Genomic DNA, 5000 nt, shown 5'->3' with positions numbered 1-5000 from the left:
TTATTTGTTAATTAGCCTATAGCAGGTTTCTGTGTGGTGCTGATGTACAGCTCCTTTTATTGTTCAAATAAAAAGTGCTCTGAAAACGCCTCAGTGTTTACGCTCAGATGTAGGCTCAGTGTTTACGCTCAGATGTAGGCTCAGTGTTTACGCTCAGATGTAGGCTCAGTGTTTACGCTCAGATGTAGGCTCAGTGTTTACGCTCAGATGTAGGCTCAGTGTTTACGCTCAGATGTAGGCTCAGTGTTTACGCTCAGATGTAGGCTCAGTGTTTACGCTCAGATGTAGGCTCAGTGTTTACACTCAGATGTAGGCTCAGTGTTTACACTCAGATGTAGGCTCAGTGTTTACGCTCAGATGTAGGCTCAGATGTAGGCTCAGTGTTTACACTCAGATGTAGACTCAGTGTTTACGCTCAGATGTAGGCTCAGTGTTTACACTCAGATGTAGGCTCAGTGTTTACGCTCAGATGTAGGCTCAGATGTAGGCTCAGTGTTTACGCTCAGATGTAGGCTCAGATGTAGGCTCAGTGTTTACGCTCAGATGTAGGCTCAGTGTTTACACTCAGATGTAGGCTCAGTGTTAAGCTCAGATGTAGGCTCAGTGTTTACGCTCAGATGTAGGCTCAGTGTTAAGCTCAGATGTAGGCTCAGTGTTAAGCTCAGATGTAGGCTCAGTGTTTACGCTCAGATGTAGACTCAGTGTTTACGCTCAGATGTAGGCTCAGTGTTTACACTCAGATGTAGGCTCAGTGTTTACACTCAGATGTAGGCTCAGTGTTAAGCTCAGATGTAGGCTCAGTGTTTACGCTCAGATGTAGACTCAGTGTTTATGCTCAGATGTAGGCTCAGTGTTTACACTCAGATGTAGGCTCAGTGTTTACGCTCAGATGTAGGCTCAGTGTTTACACTCAGATGTAGGCTCAGTGTTTACGCTCAGATGTAGGCTCAGTGTTTACGCTCAGATGTAGGCTCAGTGTTTACGCTCAGATGTAGGCTCAGTGTTTACGCTCAGATGTAGGCTCAGTGTTTACGCTCAGATGTAGGCTCAGTGTTTACGCTCAGATGTAGGCTCAGTGTTAACGCTCAGATGTAGGCTCTGTTTACGCTCAGATGTAGGCTCAGTGTTTACGCTCAGATGTAGGCTCAGTGTTTACGCTCAGAGGTAGGCTCAGTGTTTACACTCAGATGTAGGCTCAGTGTTTACGCTCAGATGTAGGCTCAGTGTTTACGCTCAGATGTAGACTCAGTGTTTACGCTCAGATGTAGGCTCAGTGTTTACGCTCAGATGTAGGCTCAGTGTTTACGCTCAGATGTAGACTCAGTGTTTACGCTCAGATGTAGGCTCAGTGTTTATGCTCAGATGTAGGCTCAGATGTAGGCTCAGTGTTTACGCTCAGATGTAGGCTCAGTGTTTACACTCAGATGTAGGCTCAGTGTTTACGCTCAGATGTAGGCTCAGTGTTTACGCTCAGATGTAGGCTCAGTGTTTACGCTCAGATGTAGACTCAGTGTTTACGCTCAGATGTAGGCTCAGATGTAGGCTCAGTGTTTACGCTCAGATGTAGGCTCAGTGTTTACGCTCAGATGTAGGCTCAGTGTTTACGCTCAGATGTAGGCTCAGTGTTTACGCTCAGATGTAGGCTCAGTGTTTACGCTCAGATGTAGGCTCAGTGTTTTCGCTCAGATGTAGGCTCAGTGTTTACGCTCAGATGTAGGCTCAGTGTTTACTGAGCTCAGATGTAGGCTTAGTGTTTACGCTCAGATGTAGGCTCAGTGTTTACTGAGCTCAGATGTAGGCTTAGTGTTTACGCTCAGATGTAGGCTCAGTGTTTACGCTCAGATGTAGGCTCAGTGTTTACGCTCAGATGTAGACTCAGTGTTTACGCTCAGATGTAGGCTCAGTGTTTATGCTCAGATGTAGGCTCAGTGTTTACGCTCAGATGTAGGCTCAGTGTTTACGCTCAGATGTAGGCTCAGTGTTTACGCTCAGATGTAGGCTCAGTGTTTACGCTCAGATGTAGGCTCAGTGTTTACGCTCAGATGTAGGCTCAGTGTTTACGCTCAGATGTAGGCTCAGTGTTTATGCTCAGATGTAGGCTCAGTGTTTACGCTCAGATGTAGGCTCAGTGTTTACGCTCAGATGTAGGCTCAGTGTTTACGCTCAGATGTAGGCTCAGTGTTTACGCTCAGATGTAGGCTCAGTGTTTACGCTCAGATGTAGGCTCAGTGTTTACGCTCAGATGTAGGCTCTGTGTTTACGCTCAGATGTAGGCTCAGTGTTTACGCTCAGATGTAGGCTCTGTTTACGCTCAGATGTAGGCTCAGTGTTTACGCTCAGATGTAGGCTCTGTTTACGCTCAGATGTAGGCTCAGTGTTTACGCTCAGATGTAGGCTCAGTGTTTACACTCAGATGTAGACTCAGTGTTTACACTCAGATGTAGGCTCAGTGTTTACGCTCAGATGTAGGCTAGTGTTTACTCTCAGATGTAGGCTCAGTGTTTACACTCAGATGTAGGCTCTGTTTACGCTCAGATGTAGGCTCAGTGTTTACGCTCAGATGTAGGCTCAGTGTTTACGCTCAGATGTAGACTCAGTGTTTACGCTGAGATGTAGGCTCTGTTTATGCTCAGATGTAGGCTCAGTGTTTACACTCAGATGTAGGCTCAGTGTTTACGCTCAGATGTAGGCTCAGTGTTTACACTCAGATTTAGGCTCAGTGTTTACACTCAGATGTAGGCTCAGTGTTTACGCTCAGATGTAGGCTCAGTGTTTACGCTCAGATGTAGGCTCAGTGTTTACGCTCAGATGTAGGCTCAGTGTTTACGCTCAGATGTAGACTCAGTGTTTACGCTCAGATGTAGGCTCAGTGTTTACGCTCAGATGTAGGCTCAGTGTTTATTCTCAGATGTAGGCTCAGATGTAGGCTCAGTGTTTACGCTCAGATGTAGGCTCAGTGTTTACACTCAGATGTAGGCTCAGTGTTTACGCTCAAATGTAGGCTTGGTGTTTACGCTCAGATGTAGGCTCAGTGTTTACGCTCAGATGTAGGCTCAGTGTTAACGCTCAGATGTAGGCTCAGTGTTTACGCTCAGATGTAGGCTCAGTGTTTACGCTCAGATGTAGGCTCAGTGTTTACGCTCAGATGTAGGCTCAGTGTTTACGCTCAGATGTAGGCTCAGTGTTTACTGAGCTCAGATGTAGGCTTAGTGTTTACGCTCAGATGTAGGCTCAGTGTTTACTGAGCTCAGATGTAGGCTTAGTGTTTACGCTCAGATGTAGACTCAGTGTTTACGCTCAGATGTAGGCTCAGTGTTTACGCTCAGATGTAGACTCAGTGTTTACGCTGAGATGTAGGCTCAGTGTTTACGCTCAGATGTAGGCTCAGTGTTTACGCTCAGATGTAGGCTCTGTTTACGCTCAGTTGTAGGCTCAGTGTTTACGCTCAGATGTAGGCTCAGTGTTTACGCTCAGATGTAGGCTCAGTGTTTACACTCAGATGTAGGCTCAGTGTTTACACTCAGATGTAGGCTCAGTGTTTACGCTCAGATGTAGGCTCAGTGTTTACGCTCAGATGTAGGCTCAGTGTTTACGCTCAGATGTAGGCTCAGTGTTTACGCCCAGATGTAGGATCAGTGTTTACGCTCAGATGTAGGCTCTGTTTACGCTCAGATGTAGGCTCAGTGTTTACACTCAGATGTAGGCTCAGTGTTTACGCTCAGATGTAGGCTCAGTGTTTATGCTCAGATGTAGACTCAGTGTTTACGCTCAGATGTAGGCTCAGTGTTTACGCTCAGATGTAGGCTCAGTGTTTATTCTCAGATGTAGGCTCAGATGTAGGCTCAGTGTTTACGCTCAGATGTAGGCTCAGTGTTTACACTCAGATGTAGGCTCAGTGTTTACGCTCAAATGTAGGCTTGGTGTTTACGCTCAGATGTAGGCTCAGTGTTTACGCTCAGATGTAGGCTCAGTGTTAACGCTCAGATGTAGGCTCAGTGTTTACGCTCAGATGTAGGCTCAGTGTTTACGCTCAGATGTAGGCTCAGTGTTTACGCTCAGATGTAGGCTCAGTGTTTACGCTCAGATGTAGGCTCAGTGTTTACTGAGCTCAGATGTAGGCTTAGTGTTTACGCTCAGATGTAGGCTCAGTGTTTACTGAGCTCAGATGTAGGCTTAGTGTTTACGCTCAGATGTAGACTCAGTGTTTACGCTCAGATGTAGGCTCAGTGTTTACGCTCAGATGTAGACTCAGTGTTTACGCTGAGATGTAGGCTCAGTGTTTACGCTCAGATGTAGGCTCAGTGTTTACGCTCAGATGTAGGCTCTGTTTACGCTCAGTTGTAGGCTCAGTGTTTACGCTCAGATGTAGGCTCAGTGTTTACGCTCAGATGTAGGCTCAGTGTTTACACTCAGATGTAGGCTCAGTGTTTACACTCAGATGTAGGCTCAGTGTTTACGCTCAGATATAGGCTCAGTGTTTACGCTCAGATGTAGGCTCAGTGTTTACGCTCAGATGTAGGCTCAGTGTTTACGCCCAGATGTAGGATCAGTGTTTACGCTCAGATGTAGGCTCTGTTTACGCTCAGATGTAGGCTCAGTGTTTACACTCAGATGTAGGCTCAGTGTTTACGCTCAGATGTAGGCTCAGTGTTTATGCTCAGATGTAGGCTCAGTGTTTACGCTCAGATGTAGGCTCAGTGTTTACGCTCAGATGTAGGCTCAGTGTTTACGCTCAGATGTAGGCTCAGTGTTTACACTCAGATGTAGGCTCAGTGTTTACGCTCAGATGTAGGCTCAGTGTTTACGCTCAGATCTAGGCTCAGTGTTTACACTCAGATGTAGGCTCAGTGTTTACGCTCAGATGTAGACTCAGTGTTTACGCTCAGATGTAGGCTCAGTGTTTACGCTCAGATGTAGGCTCAGTGTTTACGCTCAGATGTAGGCTCAGTGTTTACGCTCAGATGTAGGCTCTGTTTACGCTCAGATGTAGGCTCAGTGTT

General features: G+C 46.4%; 1 protein-coding gene across 2 annotated transcripts in view; it reads left to right on the top strand.

The window, feature by feature from the left end:
• LOC310783315 (disintegrin and metalloproteinase domain-containing protein 9-like) overlaps positions 1 to 5000 on the top strand; it is a 138188-nt gene that overhangs the window by 55638 nt on the left and 77550 nt on the right. The window lies entirely within an intron of this gene.

Source organism: Poromitra crassiceps (assembly GCF_964638095.1).
Source record: "Poromitra crassiceps genome assembly, chromosome: 10".
Lineage (NCBI taxonomy): Eukaryota > Metazoa > Chordata > Actinopteri > Beryciformes > Melamphaidae > Poromitra > Poromitra crassiceps.
Note: the sequence above shows the minus strand (reverse complement) of the source record. Positions and strands in the feature narration are given on the sequence as shown.